This window comes from Rhinolophus sinicus, chromosome 5 (genome assembly GCF_057876585.1).
Source record: "Rhinolophus sinicus isolate RSI-liver-muscle chromosome 5, RSI-T2T, whole genome shotgun sequence".
NCBI lineage: Eukaryota > Metazoa > Chordata > Mammalia > Chiroptera > Rhinolophidae > Rhinolophus > Rhinolophus sinicus.
In genome coordinates this window covers 40971843-40989426 of record NC_142505.1, presented here as the reverse complement: position 1 = coordinate 40989426, position 17584 = coordinate 40971843, and the positions used below count along the sequence as shown (strand labels likewise).

The 17584-nt window shown below is 51.9% G+C and overlaps 1 pseudogene across 1 annotated transcript; it reads right to left on the bottom strand.

The window, feature by feature from the left end:
- Positions 1–10805: 10805 nt before the first annotated feature.
- LOC141567222 (histone-lysine N-methyltransferase SETMAR pseudogene) lies at positions 10806–14326 on the bottom strand (annotated as a pseudogene). The gene is made up of 3 exons (XR_012489691.2): positions 14027–14326; positions 12340–12421; positions 10806–11839 (listed from the first exon to the last, which is right to left on the bottom strand). The product of XR_012489691.2 is annotated as a histone-lysine N-methyltransferase SETMAR pseudogene (transcript).
- Between the last annotated feature and the right edge of the window lie 3258 nt (positions 14327–17584).

Below are 17584 nucleotides of genomic sequence, written 5' to 3'. Positions count from 1 at the left end.
TTTTGCCCCCCTCCAGAGTTCTAGAATGTTCCCCCCACCTCTGTTGGATCCCCTCCACTGCTGGCAGCGGGGAGGGCGTCGTGGCCTTCTAGGTCTGGTTTCTGGGCTCAGGAGGGGTGGCCTGCCCTTGCCTGAGGGGATGAGCCCCTGGTCGTTTTTCTCTGTCTTTGTCTCCTGTGGGGCTGGAGGAAATGGTTCTCATTCCTGCGTGTGAGAGCAGCCCTTTCGACTCCAGTGTGTCCTTGCCCTCTGTGGTGGGGACCCAGAGCCCCCGTGCACCCATCCCAGGCGTCTGGCCTGCTGAGCCCCAGCGTGGCCCCTTTGTGCTCTGTGAGTCGGATAATGGGCAGCATTCTCAGACATCCAGTCATGGGTCTGGGCCCGGGAAAGGACCCCAGCAGCTCCACACTAAGGCTTCTGTCCAGCAGCCACCGCCCCAGGGGCCCCCACCCACATTCCCAGGCTGCCACCATCTCCCGGGGACAGCGCCTGGGGCGGGCTGGGGGCAGGCAACCCCTAAGCAGACCGTAGGTGCTCCATGAATGCGTCCCCAATGAGGGGAGCCACAGGGAGGCCGGAAAACCCAGAGCTGAGGAATATGGGGAGTCATATAGGCTGAGTACCCACTGTGCCCTAGACCCTCCCCAGCCAATCCTTGCAAAATCCTGACCCCCTTTATGCCCCAATAAACTTCTAAGAACTTGGTTCCCACCTGTGATGAGCCCTGGGAGACCATGGTGGGGATGAAACCATTCCTGGAAGCATCAGAGCTGCTGAGGGACAGGCAGCTAAGGGCTGAAATCCAGGTGAGCCTGTTACCCCATCAGACCCCTCTCCCTTCCAGCTGACCCCAAACCTCACCACTTGGTTGACCTGAATGCTTGTCTTCTGAAAACATTGCTGGGTCAGAAAAGGGAAAGGCTTGCCCTGCAAGGGAGTGAGTGCCCATCACCGGAGGTATGCAAACAGGAGGCCCAAAAGAGGGAAGTCCTTCTCCAGGCACAGCCTGAAACTGAAGCGATGCTGAGACTGCCCCGACTCTGGCTGAGTACTTGCTAGGTATTGAGCACACTCATGAATTGGGTCAATCCTCAGGGCAACTGAGACGTTCCTGCCATTCAGTTGCACCCAGGGCGTATGGGAGAGGCTGGCATGGATGAGCAGGGCCCAGGCCTTACTTGCCCATGGCCTACACAAGTCCCTAAAGAAAACACAGTGTCCAGAGAAGATGTTTCCTCCCTTGTTTTCTTGGTAAACTTGTATGCAGCCGTCAGGATCCAGCCCAAATGTCACCTCCTGCCTAATAAACTCCTAGGCAAACTTCAAAGCCCAGTCTAAATGGCCCTTCTTCTAAGAAGTTTTCCTTGAGCCCTGAAACAATATTAGAAGCTCACAGTATGAGGACATGTCTTCCCCAATGGACTGGGAGATCTTCCAGGGTGGGACAAGTATTCCCTACCAATAAATGTTGGGATGAATGGATGTATCACCACCCCAGGATATCTGCCAAGCAGACAGGATTGTCATGTTGGCTGCCAGAGACCCCCTACCATGGCATTGCCAGACAGCCTCTGCCAAAGCTGCCGCCTTGATCCCCATTTTGTCTATGAAGCCACACGGACCGTCCACATTCACAAGACCAGGCCACATCAGGCCATCCTGCTCTGTTTCAGCTTGAGAGACCCACTGGCCCTCAAGGTGACCCCTCACACCTGATTCTTAGAGCTGTTTTGAGGGTCCTGCCCCCTCCAGACAAAACCCTGGGAGGAATAAAACACTAGAACAGGGTCATTCATTTATTCACTCAACAACCATTGACTAAGCACCAACTATGTGCCAGACACTGGGGATATTATGGGGTCCCCACAAGCATGGTCCCTGTTCTTAGCCCAGCCTCATGGGGGAGACAGTCTTTAACCAAATAAATAATTCCATAACTGCAAAGGGCCAGCAGTCCTATGAAGGGGCGATGCCAGGTGGTTCAATGAGTTTCTTGTAGGGGAACTTGAACCCATCTTGGGGTCGGCACGGGCTTCCCTGAGGCAGTGACCCTTGAGCTGAGATCTGCAGGGTAGCGAGAAATTAGAGGGCAGGGCAGGGCCAGGGAGAGCCCTCTGACCACGCTGTGAGCTCAGGATATTGTAAATGGCTTTCAGAGGGAAGGGGCAGGATCAGAATAGACTGAGGGAGGCCAGGGAGGAGGCTTCTGTAGACGTCCAGGCAATGACAGGGGCCTGGTCAGGTGGTGGCAGAGGCAGAGGAGAAAGAAGACGGGCCGAGGGCTAGTTAGGAGGTGGGCTCACCAGAACTGGGGTGTTGGGATGTTGGGGTGAGGGTGAGGAGAGGGAGTCTCCAGGTGGGAAATTCCCAGGTCTTGGGCTTCACCAACATGGGGGGTCCTCTTTCTGAGTCACAGAGGCCTGGAGGACAAGCAGGTTGGTAGGGGAACCAGAACTCATTTTGTGGGTGTTGTTTGAGGGGCCCCCACGGTCACTGTGTGCAGACTCTGCCCCATAGACTCTATCCTGCTTGCACACCCCAGGCCGAGGGCCCTAAAGGAGGGCCTTCTCACAGACAGCTGCCAGCGAGGGTGGGGCTAAGCCTGCTGGCCCAGCTGCCAGCTGCCAGGAAGGAGTCATCGGGGGCCCCATGGGGCTGCCCTGGTAATGAGCTTCCCCCAAAGCACCAACCTGTAGGAACCCCGTCTGGGAGCTGTTGCTGGTGTGTGCATGTGGGCCGGGTGGGGTAGGGAGAGATGGGCACAGATGTGAGGAGATGTGTGTGTGGGCAGAGGCGTGACTGTTCCTGTGTGTGGAGTGACGTCAGGGTACTTGTGTACATGGATGGGGATCCGGTTACATGTGGAGGATGAGTGTACAAGCAAAGGTCTCCACGTGTGTCAGGCTGATGTGAGGGGATATACGCAAGGGCTGCTGTGGGCCCACAGTCTGTGGTTCACACTGGGGATTCGGCCACTTAAAGGCCAGCAAGACCTTCTCTGTCAAGGCCATCGGACCTGACCCTGCTGCCCCCAGCATTGGTCGTGGGTTTCCTCATGAAATTCCATGATTTTTATGATCAACCTTCAATATCCCTCTCTCTGCTTTGTAGGGTTCAGCCTGGTCTCGTGTGGCTAACCTCTGGCCTTGGATGGTCCCACCTCTGGCCTTGGATGGTCCAGCTTTAGCCTTGGACAGCCCAGCCCAGTGATGACTTAGCCTGGCCAAAGTCCCCTCCATTGAGGAACTAGGAACTTGTTCTTTAGGGACTTTTGGGTGACGCCATCACTCATCTTACTCAAGAGCAGTCTTCACTGACCACAGGACGAGGCGCCTTCCTTTGCCTGTACTTCTCCCGGGACTTCCCCAGGCCTACTTAGAATCTGAGTCCCAAAGGCCCAGCAGCCCCTGAGTCGCTGGTGTGCAGACTAAGTCCCACTACAACCCCAAACTTCCCTCCCTGCCCTGTCCCCCTAGCGATGGCTCCAGGACTCAGCTCTGGCTTCTCTTCTTCCAGGCAGCCTTCCCAGACTTCCCATGCTGGGTTAGACCTCTTCCCCTGGACTCCCAGGGCACCCATAATGCCATCGGAGCACCCACACCAGGTGGCAATGTGTCTGTTGCTCTGGCTCCCTCACCAGCCAGGAGGCATCTCAGAAGCTGGCTTTTGTTGAGGGCATACCTCTATCCTCTGCACCACCAGGTAGAAGGTTAGACTCAAACCAGGCTTACAAGGATGGGTGAATGAATGAATGAATGAATGAATGAATGAAAGAGGAGATGAGCGAATGTTCTCCATCATTTTCTTGGCTGCTGTCCTCTCTATACAGTTCAGGGAAGCCTTGACCCTCTTCCCCTCCATCTCACCCCTGCCTCCTACAGATGTCCCCACCTGCCAGAGAAGGTCAACACCCCCTGCCCTAGCCTGGGGAGGTGTATGCACCTAAAATGTAGGTTTTCTTATGAGGACATGGTTTAGCTGGGTTGAAATTTACAGGGCCACCATATCAGCCTCCCCTCTATTTCCCCAGGTCAGGACCAGGGCACAGGAAGAGTACTTTTGGGTGCCCTGCAGCATGAGAGACTATGGGGCCAGTGGGACCCAGGTTCACATCCTGCTTCACCACTTCCCAACTGTGGAACCTTGGATAGAGCCTCTCCCAGCCTCTGTTTCCCCATGTGCAAAACGGGGGTGAGGCTGCATCTCCCCAACTCATTGGCACCTCGTCAGTCTTTACACAGCCCGTGGCACGTGGCAGAAGGTCAAGACATAGAAGGTCAAGGCCTGAGGTAGAAAAATACTTTGGGAATAAAAGCAGCTAATGTTTATTGAGGCGTCCCAGGAGCGGGCACCCTTCTGAGAGCTTCACATGGATTTTTATATTTATCCCTCACAGCAACCACCTGAGAAGGGGGGTGCTTTTATTATACCCTTTTCACAGAAAGGCAAGGTGAGGCATGGTAAAGTCAAGTGACCTGCCACAAATGAATGAGTGACACAGCCTGGACTCAACCCCAGGCCCCCACTGCAGTGTGCTCAAGGCAGAACCTGGGAGGCACCGAGTGCCCTGTGCCTTCCTCCCACCCATCCAGAAGTCACCCCCTAATCACCCCCCATCAGCCTGAGACTACTGCTTAGGTCTGAGCCCCACCCCCTCCTGCCTGGACACCTCCTCCTGCTCCCTCTCCTGCTGCCTTCCTCCTGCCTCTCCTGAATCATTTATTCATGAAGCCGACAGGAATATTTTCAAATCGCAAATCTGTTTATGCTGTTTTTCTCCAACTTGAAACCCTGCACAAGCTCTTGGGATAAAGCCGCGTTCCTTTTTCCTTTCCCACAGTCTCTGGGTGGCGGGGGGCCCCACTCCAGGTACACAGGCACTCCTGCTGGACCCACCCCCCTGTTGGCTGTCCCTCTTGCTTCCCGGCCCGGCTCTGTGGTCAGACATCCTTGCACCAGGCACACCAGTGATGTGATTATTTGGTTAATGTGATTATTTGCAGATGCCTTGAGGACAGGTCCTCTCGTTCACTGCTGTGGCCCCAAGGCCAGACCCCCAATAGGTGCTCCTACATCCTTACATGAGCAACAGGTGGATTCTGGGGATGGTTCAGTGTCCAGCAGAACACAGACTTGGGTAATCCATGGTACATGTGCAGGCCTGGGTGGGGGCTTGCAGCAGCTGTCTGTGGGGGGGAGCCCCCAGCATCCAGGGGAAGCTATTTCCAGCTCCAGGAAACAGGAAGTGAATCATGGCCTGAGAAGGCAGGCCGGACGCTTGGCACCTCGGGTGCGATTGATGAGCGCCTGGACGGAAGGGCCCAGCCTCAGCCCCGGGAAGCAGGAAGGAGGCCTGGAGGAAAAGGATAGGAGGGGAGACCCTCTCCCCAGCAAGACAGACAGCCTGTGGGGCCCCAGCGGAAGACGATGAGGTCAGCAGATTCGGTCACCCAGCCCATTATTGGCCACACCTGGGCCTGGCCAGTGGGCAAGAGTCGCTGGCCACATGCCCAAACCTCCCAACCCATCCTGAGCCCCTCCAGGCTGGGCCTACACTTATTTCATTTACTCCCCACACGAACACAGGGTCTCACTGGCCCCATTTTACAGAAGGCCCAAAAGAAGCAGGAGTTTGCCATGTCCGTAGAGGATAGCACAGTACTTGAACCCAGCTCTGTGTGACCGTGGAGACCGCTCGGGGGATACAGGAGACTCCACAGCTGGCCCAGAGGCAGCCACCGAGAAAGTTGGGGGGAGGTGTCTGAGGCCCTGGATGGAGCAGGCCTGTCTGACCTCATCCTAGGTCAGTCTCTACGTGAAACCAGAGCCAATCTAGTGCCCTCCCGCCGGCCTCAATATCCCTGAACTCACTCAAAAGGTGCGGCTGGCCAGGCTGGGGGCAAAGCCAGGGGTCTGAGACTCAGAAGGTGCTCCTAAGTTGGGGCCCGGACAGGGAGCTGGGGAACCCCGTTCCTTACTGTATCACGGCCTGGGGCTCCGGGGACCCCAAGGATGGTATTGGCTGGGTAGTAAGTGTAGCACCCTGGGACCCTCTATCCCAAGCAAGGGGCCATGTTGGCCCACTGCAGGCAGGCCTGTCAGAGCTGGGAGGACTTGGGGTACTTTCACTTCTTCTACTGGACCTGAGTCACCCCATCCCTGCCCCTCCATTCCCACTTCCCCTTTGGTGTCCATGGGCAGCGTTGGGCACCCCCTGCTCCAAAAGGAACCAAGGGCTTCGGTGGCCTGAGCCCCAGCCCCAGGTCCTGGGCTTGGATGGGCCATGCAGCTACAGATGGGTGAGACCCGGCCACCGAGGGTGTGCATCCTGGGTCATGAGGTCAAGGAGAGGCAGAATGAGGCAGAAATGCACCCCCGATCCCTTGACTTGCCAGGTTATGACTTCTGGGTGGGGAGGGGTGTTTGAAGTTTTTCTTTGTGTCTGAATTTTCTAAGTTTCCTCAAATAATGTATATTATTTGTGTTAAAAATAAACATGGGACAGAAGCCATGGGTTAGGGGATGTGAGTTCTGGTGGATTTTTATAGGGAATCAAGAGGCCAAAGGGAATTAGCTCACAGCTGCACCTGCCAGGGGAAGTGGTGGGGCCCAAGGGCTTTCATGAGGACACTCAGACTGCTGGCTGCCCGGCCCAGAACCTTTTGCCTCCCTACAGCTCCATTCTGCTAACGGGAGACAGAGGCGCAGAGCAGCTGGTTACCTGTCCAGGGTCGCCCACTCAAGAAGAGTTACCCACCCCAGACCCTCCCACCCATCGCAACTTCCATGGCTGGACTCACCTGGGTGAACTGCAGGCCCTCCTCCTTTGAAAGGCAGCATTGGTGGAACTCCAGCTCTGCAATTTCCCAACAAGTCACTGCCCTGCTCGGTGCCTCAGTTTCTCCTGGTTGTCGTGGAGCATTAACTCGGGGCAGAGCCGGGCACACGAGGAGCACTGTGTAAACGTGGGCTGCTATTTGAAGGACACGGGCTGCCTGCCATGTGCCTACGGTGGGATACCCGGTTAGTGTTAGTATCTGCAGGCAAGCCCTCCTACGTATTACCCAGCCGGAAGGGTGCAGGTGTTTGTCCAGGAGGTGCCTCCCTCTGCCTCCTCTTCCCTGGTTCCAGTCCCTCTCTCCTCACAGCCCTCAAGGCCACCAATGGGACTTGGGCATGGGGAGCCTAAGCTGGAGCCTTGACTCGTGTGCCCACCCAATGCTGGTCCCCGCCTGATTGGTGAGGGGCCAAGAGGTTAAGTGAGGAGCCTCAGAAAAGGCTCTTAAATGCTGCAGCCACAGCATGATTTACAGCAGGTTTGAGTCCCCCCTGCCTATAATTCACTTCCATTTGCAGGACCCTTGGCCTCCTTGCAGAGGATGCTGGAAGAAGGCAGGAGGGGGGTGGTCGCACTAATTTTAGCATTAGTAGCTGAGTGGCTCGGGTAATTTATGGGTCTAGGGCTCTATTTTTGCCTCCATGCCCTGGGCTTATCCAGCTAAGAGACCCCACCACCTTGGCACCAACCCCAGGTCCTGCCCTTGCTAAACTGGTTAAAGGGCCTGCAAGGTACCCCCTAGGCCTTGTGCGGGTGCCTTTCAAGTTAGTTTCGCCAGGGGGTGCTGTTATCCCCATTTTACTGAGAAGGAAACTGAAAACCCAGGGAGAACTCACTGCCCAAAGTCACACACCCAGGGTGGTTGAGTGCAACCCTTGTGTGGTGTCCCATCCACACCCTCTCTGTGCCTATACCCCCAGTCACGATGCCCTGGCCCTCCTCTGTGAATCTGACTCTCCCCTCCTGGCTTTCCTTTCCCAGATCAAGATCTTTGAACTGACAGGACAACCGGGCAGAGACTGGGTCCCTGTTTCCATGCTCTACTCTGCTGGTGTCCACTGAGGGCCATCTTTAGGCCCTGTGCTGAGCTCAGAGTCTCATGCAGAGGAGAGAACCCTATACCAACACAACCAGCCCACAGTGGAAGATGGATTGTAGCTTAATAAGAGCGTGAAGGTGCTGATACCTTGGTGGAGGTGGTCAAGGAGGGCTTCTTGGAGGAGGTGATGCCTGATCTCAGAGAGACACAGGAACTAACAACTGGGGCAGATGTGGGGTGGGGGTGGGGGGAACAGTACAAGCAACAATCCAGAGGTAGGAAGGAGCACAGCAGGTCTTTCCCTGCTGCTAGCCCTTCCTTCACCCTCCGCTCCCAGATTGCCCCACCCTGACCTCTCCCACCCACGCCCATCCTCTCCTGGCCACTCCTTGGAACACCAAGACCGGAAGGCGAGGTGGGAATCCAGCCCTACAGCTCTCAGATGAGGAGAAACTGCTCTGAAGGAAAAAATATTCCATTTTTTCCGCTCCCAGATCCTGCCTGAAAAACAAAAACAAAATCCAACCCCAGCTGGGGAGGCTTTATCTGGCAACATTTTCAGTTAGGGGGCTTGCATGGTGGATTAGCCAGAACCCCCAGCAAGGTGGAGAAAGGAAACCCCGTCTCTCTCGGCCATGGAGGGGGCAAATACCTCTGTGCACCCCCACATAGTTTCACAGTGACCGAGAGCTGTGGGTGCTGGTGCTTTTCCACCGTCACTTCACTTAGTCTCCAACCAGCAGAGGAAGGAGCCACTTCCCCTCCACAGTCATAGAACTGAGCACCTAGTCACACAGAGGAACTGGGATTTGAACCTGGGTCTTTCTGACCCCAGAGCCCACTAGCTTGCCCACTTCACAGGGCTGTCCGAGCAGTCAATGAGGAAATGTTGGTGAGGTCACCTCCCACACATCCAGCTGCCTCTGTTCACACTTCCAGGGACAGGGAACTCACTGCTCACAGTCAACGATTTTCACATATTTCACATCGTCAGGAATGTCCACTTCTGCTGCCACTCCCAGCCTGGTTCCTAACCTCTGACAGGGACACTGGAGGCTCTGAACTGACAGGAACAGGACGGAAGGTGCAACCTCATAGGACACTTCAGAAAATGGGAACAAGAATGGGGAGGCCACTGGAGGGAAAGTAAAATCTGGCCCCTTCTAGCACTAGGGTCCCTTAAGGGGGTCCCTTAGGACCTCACTTCCCCAAGCCTCTCAGCCCTGTAGGGCAGCATTACCCCCTCATGGTGCCAGGCCAGGGCAGTGCTTCCCGTTTCCCTAGTCCTCTGAGGTGGGTATAAGTAGGTCCATTTTATGGATGGAGAAGCTGAAGCCTGAGCACTGGACTGATGGCTCCAGAAGCAGCAGGAGGCCCCCAGGGCAGGCTGGGCAGACCCCTGTGCAGAGGCCTGGGTGCCCCCTCCTTCCCACTCCCCTCCAGGGTTGACCTGAACAGCCCCTGGTTGGGCTTTTCCCAGAGCTGAGGCCGGAAGCACAGGTCCCGAGTGTTTGTTCAGGTCAGGCTGGGGCTCCGGGCAGGCGAGGCGGAAACGGCCGCAAGATGTTTGTCCAAGAGGGGGTCAGGCTCCAACGCCAGGAGGAAGGAGGAAGGCCCGGAGGAGCAGAAGGCCCGAGTCAGCATGCCTTGTGGCCTGGATTCTTGCTCCAGGCCTCGCCTTCCTCACCCACAGGGTAGCTGCACACAGTAGGCACTTAGTGGATAAGGAATCAGGCCAAAAGGAAGGAGAAGCTGGCACCTCCCTCAGCCCCAACCCCAATTCCCCTCATTTCCTCTTCCTTTTCCCACTCCTCCATCAATTCTTCCTTTGGGGAAACCTGATGACTCCACGTCCCAAACATGGTAAGAGTCTGCTCCCTGCTCTCTACCTACTCACTACCCAGGTCCAGCCACCAGCTTCCAGCCTGGATATTGCAGTAGGTTCCTCACTGGGCTCCCTCTTGCCCCCTGCGTCTAGCCTTCTCCCAGCCTTGGTACCAGAGGGATCCTATTACCATGCAAATCAGATCTTGTCTCTTCTTGCTCAATACTCCCCCAGGCCCTACCTCCCTGAGAGCAAAAGCCATCTGTTCTGGGTCAAACTGTGTTCCCCCCAAATTCATATATTGAACTCCTAACCCCCCAGTCCGTCAGAATTGACTGTATTTGGAGATAGGGTCCCTAAAGAGGTGATTTAAGTTAAATGAAGTCATATGGACGGGCCCTAGTCCAATAGGACTAGTGTTCGTATAAGAAAAGATTACGACAGACATGTATACACACAGAGGGAAAGAACATGTGAGGACAGAGCGAGAAGATAGCCATCTGCAGGCCAAGGAGAGAGACCTCGGAAGAAACCAAACCTGCTGACACCTTGATTTCGGATTTCTGGCATCCAGAGCTGTGAGGAAAGAAATGTCTGTGGTTAAGCTGTGGTACTTTGTTATGGGAGCCGAAGCTGACTAAGACACCATCTGACCCCATGACCTCACCAACGTTGGCTCCTTTGCTCTCTGCTGCAGCAACTCGAGCTTCCTCACTGCTGCCTGTGTGCACTAGGCATGCTCCCACCTCCAGGCCTTTGCTGTGCCCTCTGCCTGTTATGCCCTTTCCCCACCTCTTTCCAGGGCTGCCCCTTCTCATCACCTGAGTTCTTGCTCAAATGTACCCCTTCAAAGAGGCCCTTCACAACAGAGCAGATAGGACCCAAATTGAACCCCAGCTCCATCACTTTTGATGTGGGGACCCAGTAAGCATTTACTTACTTGTTTAGTCAATAAACATTCTCTTGAGACAACTTCACACCCACTCGATTGGCTGAAATTTAAAAGACTGACAACACCAAGTGTTATTAGGTTGATGCAAACGTAATTGTGGTTTCAGACCGTGAATTTTAAATCATTATAACTAGGTTCAAACACATCTTTATTAATCAAAATAGGAACCATTACAATCAACACATTTTTGCCAACGAGAAATAAGTTCATTTATTCCTGTAGCGTAAAAACTCTGTGCTTCAGGATTCGACGAACTCTTGGAAAGCATTTTCTGCATCCTGCTGATTGTGGAAGCGTTTTCCCTGCAAAAAGTTGTCAAGATGCTTGAGGAAGTAGTGATTGGTTGGCAAGACTTCAGGTGAATATGGCGGATGAGGCAAAGCTTCGTAGCCCAATTCGTTCAACTTTTGAAGCATTGGTTGTGCAGTGAGTGGTTGGGCATTGTCAGGGAGAATTGGGCCCTTTCTGCTGTGCGCTTTTCCAATGCTGGCTGCAGGCATTGCAGTTTTTGGTGCATCTCATCCATTTGCTGAGCACACTTCTCAGATGTCATGGTTTCGCCAGGATTCAGAAAGCTGTAGTGGGTCAGACCGGCAGCAGACCACCAAACAGTGGCCATGACCTTATTGTTTGGTGCAAGTTTGGCTTTGGGAAGTGCTTTGGAGCTTCTTCTGGGTCCAACTGCTCAGGTGGTTGCCGCCAGTTGTCATATAAAATCCACTTTTCGTCACAAGTCACAATCCTATCGAGCAATGGTTCATTGTTGCGCAGAATAAGAGAAGATGACACTTCACAACAACGACTTTTTTTATTTTCAGTCAGCTCATCAGGCACCCAGGAGTTTTTTCACCTTTGCAGTTTGCTTCAAATGTCGCATGCCCGTAGAATGGCCGACGTTGAGCTCTTCGGCAACTTCTCGCGTAGCTGTAAGAGGATCAGCTCGATGACTGCTCTCATTTGGTTGTTGTCAACTTCCGATGGCCGGCCACTACGCTCCTCGTCTTCAAGGCTCTTCTCTCCTTTGCAAAACTTCTTGAACCACCACTGCCCTGTACGTTTGTTAGCAGTTCCTGGGCCAAATGTGTTGTTGATGTTGCGAGTTGTCTCCGCTGCTTCACGACCCCTTTTGAACTCGAATAAGAAAATCACTTGAATTTGCTTTTTGGCTAACATCATTTCCATTGTCTAAAATAAATATAAAATGAACCACAAATAATAAGTAATTAGCAAAAAAACATAAAGTGAGAAATGCACATTAAGATGATGTATAACATAACCACATTTATTTAAGAATGTATTCCAATATCAAAGGCAAATTTCAACAATGCAAAAACTACAATTACTTTTGCATCAACTTAATAGCAAGGTTGTGAAGCCATGGGAACTCTCATACACTGTTGGGGGGTGTTTGTGTGTATGAAATAGTGCAGCCATTCTGGGAAACCATTTAGTAGTTTCTTAAAAAGTCAAATGTAGACTTTTGCAACCCAGCAATCCCACTCCTAAATATTGAAATGAAATGAAAACATGTCCACACAAATATCTACACACATATGTTTACAGTAGCTCTATTAATAGTTGCCCTAAACTGGAAACAACCCAACCCGCACAGCTGGTGAATAGATAAACAAATGGAGGTACAACCATACAATGGAATAAAAAAAGAATGAACTATTGATACATACAACTTGGATGGCTCTGAAAGCCAGAATCAGAAGTCTCCATACTTTATGATTCCAGTTAACTGACGTTCTGGAGAAGGCAAAACTGTAGGGACAAAAAAAAAAAAAAAGAGTTCAGTGGTTGTCAGAGCTGGGGTTGGGGGCGTGGATTGAGTGGGAAGGGGCCCCAGGGAATTCTGGGGAGCTGGGGATGTTTTGCCTTATTCGGGGAGTTGGTTGCAGGGTGTAAACGTGTAAAACCTCATCAAACTTCACATTTGCGATCTGTCCATTTCCCTCCATGTAAAGTATACCTCAATTTAAAAAAAAGTTTTTAAAAGCAACCACTACCCTTGCCACGCCACCTGTGCCTGACCTCAAGGTGGGCAGCGCAGGGGCCAGAGTGGGCTAGGAGTGGACCCCTAGACTCTAGGAGAGCCGCAGGAGAGGGGAGGCTTGGGCTCCTCTAGGTGGCTCTGGCTCTGGTCCCCTCCACGTTCTAGCGCCGCTCCAGCGCCCCACTACCCCAGCAGAGAAAGGCCGGAAGCGGGTTGGGCAGGGTAGGTGGGAGGCCATTGTTCCAACGTCCGCTCCAGCTCCTCCCCTTCTATTGTCCCCAGGGTGGGACCCGCTGCCCGAGCCGGGGTCCACCTGTTAGGGCAGGAAGGGAGGTGGGGGAAAGGGTCCCTAGGTTGCGCAGCGGAGAGCGTCCAGACCCTGCCATCCCTTCTCGCTTGGAAGGGCGAGACCAGCGCAGTGGACAGGGCCCTCCTGCCTGGGGTCGTTGCGCGCCTCGGCGTCCGGGTTGTAAGGACGCCCCCCCCCCCCCCCCCCCCCCCGCCAGCCCCGCTGCGCGCCTCCGCAGGATCGCACTTCTCTCTCTGGCGGTGTATGACTCATTCAGCACGCTGTCCCCAGAGAGCAGGGCCACCGTGAGCACCCCAACACATACCCATTTCCCCCCTTGGGGCCTTGAGCCCCTCAGAAACCACTGATGCCCGGGGAGGGGGACACTCCCTCGTGGGTGATCGCCTGGGTGCAAACCTGGGGAATGAAGGAAGCAGGGACAAACATTCCCGCCCTTGCCAAAGTCCCCCCCCTCCCCCCCCCCCCCCAGGCACTGTGGACACCCGGGAAACCAGACAGACAGACAGACAGGTCCTGTCTACAGGAGCCCCATTCCCACAGAGGAAGAGGGAGCAGAGCAAGACGTCAGAGACTGATATGTGCCTGGTGGGTGCAGGTGTATGGAGAGTGGAAGGTGAGGTCAGAGAGCGGCCTGGGGTGGGAGCCCAGACTCGGGGGCGTTGGGAGGACGCGGATTTGAGAGTCTCCAACTAGCAGCTTGGTGAGAAACAAAGGGAGGCAGGAAGATTGGTTCTAGTCGCTAGAGCACTGGCCCTCTCTGGGCACCCCTCGTTGTAGAAAGCATCCGGGTTGGAAGCCCTGAAATTCTTACATCTCTCAAAGCAAGATTAATTTGGGACTCCCTGGGCGGAGTCTGTCCTCTAGCCTCGGCAGGACAGAGGGAAAGTCGGGAGCCACTCCCCGAGGCAGGGAGTTTAAAGGTCTCGGACAGTGAGGATGCGCTCCGCGCAGTAGCCACTAGGCGGCGACAAAGACCAGGTTTGCTGCGTCAGTTTGTTATAAAATAATTTCAGTTGCAGAAAAGTTGTGAGAATAGTAGAGAACTCTTGTGCCCTCTTCTTACCTGCGATTCACCAAGTTTTAGCATTTTGACCCCCTCTTTGCATATTTAAGTCCCCCTCCAAGTATCGGTGAGTAAGTTGCTGACGTGATGTCCCTCGAACCCTAAACCCTTCAGTGTATATATTTCCCAAGAACAAGGGCATTCTACTGGCAACCACAGCAGAATTTTCAAGATCATGTGATTTAATCATGATGCAATAATGTTACATAATCTGCAAAACCTTATGCAAATATTGCCAATTGTCCCAAGGAGGTCTTTTATAGTGTTCTCCCACCCCCACCCCACCCACCCTAAATCCCAGGATCCACTCCAGATCATATTTAGTTGTTCATTTTAATTTTAATTGAAATCTACCCACTAAGCTTTCCTGGGCTGAAGTAACTTGGAAAAGATGGATGTAAAGAGTTCCAGCTTCACTCTTCTTAACCGCATGACTCTGGGCAGTTTCCAGGTCCTCTCCACCAAGAGGTACCAGGTTCTGGGTGGCTCGTGAGAGAGGCTAGAGGGGGCAGAGAGTGCCCTCGCATTCTGAGATGGAGTCTTTTGTTCCTTCTTGGCCTGTCCCATTGCCCCAGGCCCTTGGCCAAGAGGTCCATCACAGTCACCCACCATAGTCTTCAAATAGGGCACAACTCCTTGAGGAAGCAGCTTCTTGCTTTGGGAAAGAAAGGCAAACCCCCGACCAAAGGAGGATGAAAGAAAGGCCAGTTGGAAGTCCTGCTCTGGGTCTGGAGAGGAAGAAAGGCTCTCAGGGCTCCAAAGCCTGGGAGATAAATCCATTTGCCAGCCAAGCAGTTTCCATTTTTTGCTTGCAACAAAATTGTAGGAGGGCCCAATCCTCTTGCCAACTAATAGAAATTAATCTTAATTTCTTTAACCTTTACTATGCAAAATGGAAACAAACACAAAAGCAGAGGAACTGGTTTAATAACCCTCATTTACCTATCACCCAGTTGCAACAACAACAAAATTCTTGATGATGGATTACTACTGATTTTTGGCATAAAACTCAAAAGGAAGTTAAAATACTTGGGGGACATGGCCCCATACTCCCCCCTTTCTTTTCCATAGCTTATTTATGTGACATATGACTGTAAAACATGAGAACTAGGAAGAGATTAAGTCACACACTCATCATAGAAATAAATATTTATCCACTGGCACACAAAAATGGGCAGATCAAATCAAGAAAAATGTATTCTAATCATATTTGGTTAAGTATCTGTCAACATTTGTAATATATTTATGTTGTTTTGATCAATTGCATACTAATATTTGTAGTTAAAAATCTCCAGAACAACCTTTTTAAAACACTTAGTGACTTAGTCACAGAAAACTGAAAACAGTTTAAATTTCAGTTTATATCCCGAGTTTTTGCTACAGACAAGTAGGGCAGTATGCTGAATAAGAGTCTTTTAGGCATAAGAACATATTACATTAGGCTAAAACTTTGTGCGGACAGAATTGAACATAAGTTTCAAAGAGAAAACAATGAGGTAAAACCTCATGAAAGACCGTGTTCGTGTACTTTTCGTATGGGTGATGGTAGGTATCCAATTGCTACATGTACTACAGAGTGGTGAGACAGTTTAACTTTATGATGTCAATATTTAAAATATCCTGCAAAGTACATCCTTTACATATATTTAAACTTTCACATTGTGGGTGTCAATTTTAAAATGTGTGAGAGGGTGCACAGTGCTCCCAAATTCTTTTGGGGGGACTACCAGTAAAAGTGTGCAGTTCTCCACTGGGTGGCACCAGAGAGCTGGGTCTGAAGTGTGAGAACCCATCGCATGCTGGCGGCTACCCTCCAGACTCAGCTTCTTCTGGGTACTTGGCCCATAAACCAGGAGATTTCTACCTCAATCACTGATTATTTCATACTTGGTATCTACCTTTCCAAAGCTGAAAGCATCCTGAAGTGCCCTTGTGGGACAACTGTCCGAGGGTGCCAGGGCCCCAGCCACTGCCTATCCATTGAGACTGTGGGGTCCCTGAGAGGAACCCGGCCCTCCCTGAGCTCCCATCACGGTCCAGCAGGGCTACACCACAACTCACTGTGCAGTTGTTACAAAGGCCCAGCATAGCTGGTGCTAGAATGCGTACTCAGAGAAGGGAGTGGAGCTGCTTTGCTGGTCTGAGGGGAGAAGGGTTGGTTCAGGAAGACTTCTGAGAAGACAGGGTCTCTGAAGGAAGAACAGAAATTTACGAAGTAGACAGAGGAACAGAGGGGCCGTGGGAACAGCATGTGCAAAGGTACAGAGGTGACAGTAAGCATGGAAACGGTGACATTTGTCCCAGCTGTAGCAAAAGACATACATGGGAGCAGGGCTTCCAAATAATAGCGACACTAGTTTATGCTAATTGAGCATTTACTGTGTGTCAGGTACTGTCCTAGGTACTTTCCATGGATTCACTCATGAAACCCTCATAAGAATCCCATGAGGCTGGTGCTATTGTTATTTTCATTTTTCAGCCGAATGAAAGAGGCAGTGAAGAGGTGAAGTGATTTGCCTGAGATCACAAAGCATCAAACTTGGGCAGAAGGCCGGACTCCTGCTCTGACCGCTCTGAGGGATTCACAGACACATTTCCTCTGAGACCCCATTATCCTTCTCTACCCTGACCGCCAGGGCTTTGCAGGGCAAACCGGGCCCCTAGCAAGTTCTGTTCTCCACGCGGACTGGGTTCCCAGGGGTGGCCGGGTACAAAAGGTCACATATTAGATGTTTCCATTTATATAAAACACCACGAATAGGTAAATCCATCAAGTCAGAGTCCAGAATGGTGGTCGGGGTGGTGGAAGGAGGGAAGGGGGAGCTACTGCTTAACAGATATGGGTTTCCTTTTGGGTGATGAAACTGTTTTTCAAACTAGATAGAAGTAGTGGTTACACAACATTGTGAATGTGACTGATTTTGTTATATGAATTTCATAAAAAATAATATTTGACCAGAAAAATAAAAGACTCAAAGACGACAAATAATGTATGCTGTCTAGTATTTGCTTCAAAAGGATCCAGCATGGAGAGCAGTGGGGAGAGAGGGCAGGTATAGATGAAGCAAGACTGACCACCAGCTGGTAACTGTTGATTGGAGTTCATTATATTTATTTTTTGCCTATGTTTGAAAAATTCCTTAAAAAAGAGTTAAACAAAAGAATGAATTAAAAGCTTGCCAGGCAGACAAATAGGGTGTGTGTGTGGGGGGGTCATTGCAAGAAGAGGGAACAGCACATGTAAAGGTGAAGAGAGTAAAGTGGTACCAGGCATGAATGAAGTAAGGAGAGACGGGACATCTACCTGCAATGAAGACTGGGGCCAACCAAGTCCAAGGTCACACTACTAGTGAAAAGCCAAGCTTGCTTGCTTGCTTGCTTCCTTCCATCCTTCTTTCCTTCTCTCTTTCTCACTTTCTCTTTCTCACTGTCTCTCTTCCTTCTTTCCTTTCTGCTTTCCTTCCTTTTTCATTCTTTTTCTTTTCTTTTCTTTTTTAATAAAATCTTGGTTTTAAGCAGAAATAAGTCTCAGAGCTGCTAGGTCAGCAGTCACAAAGT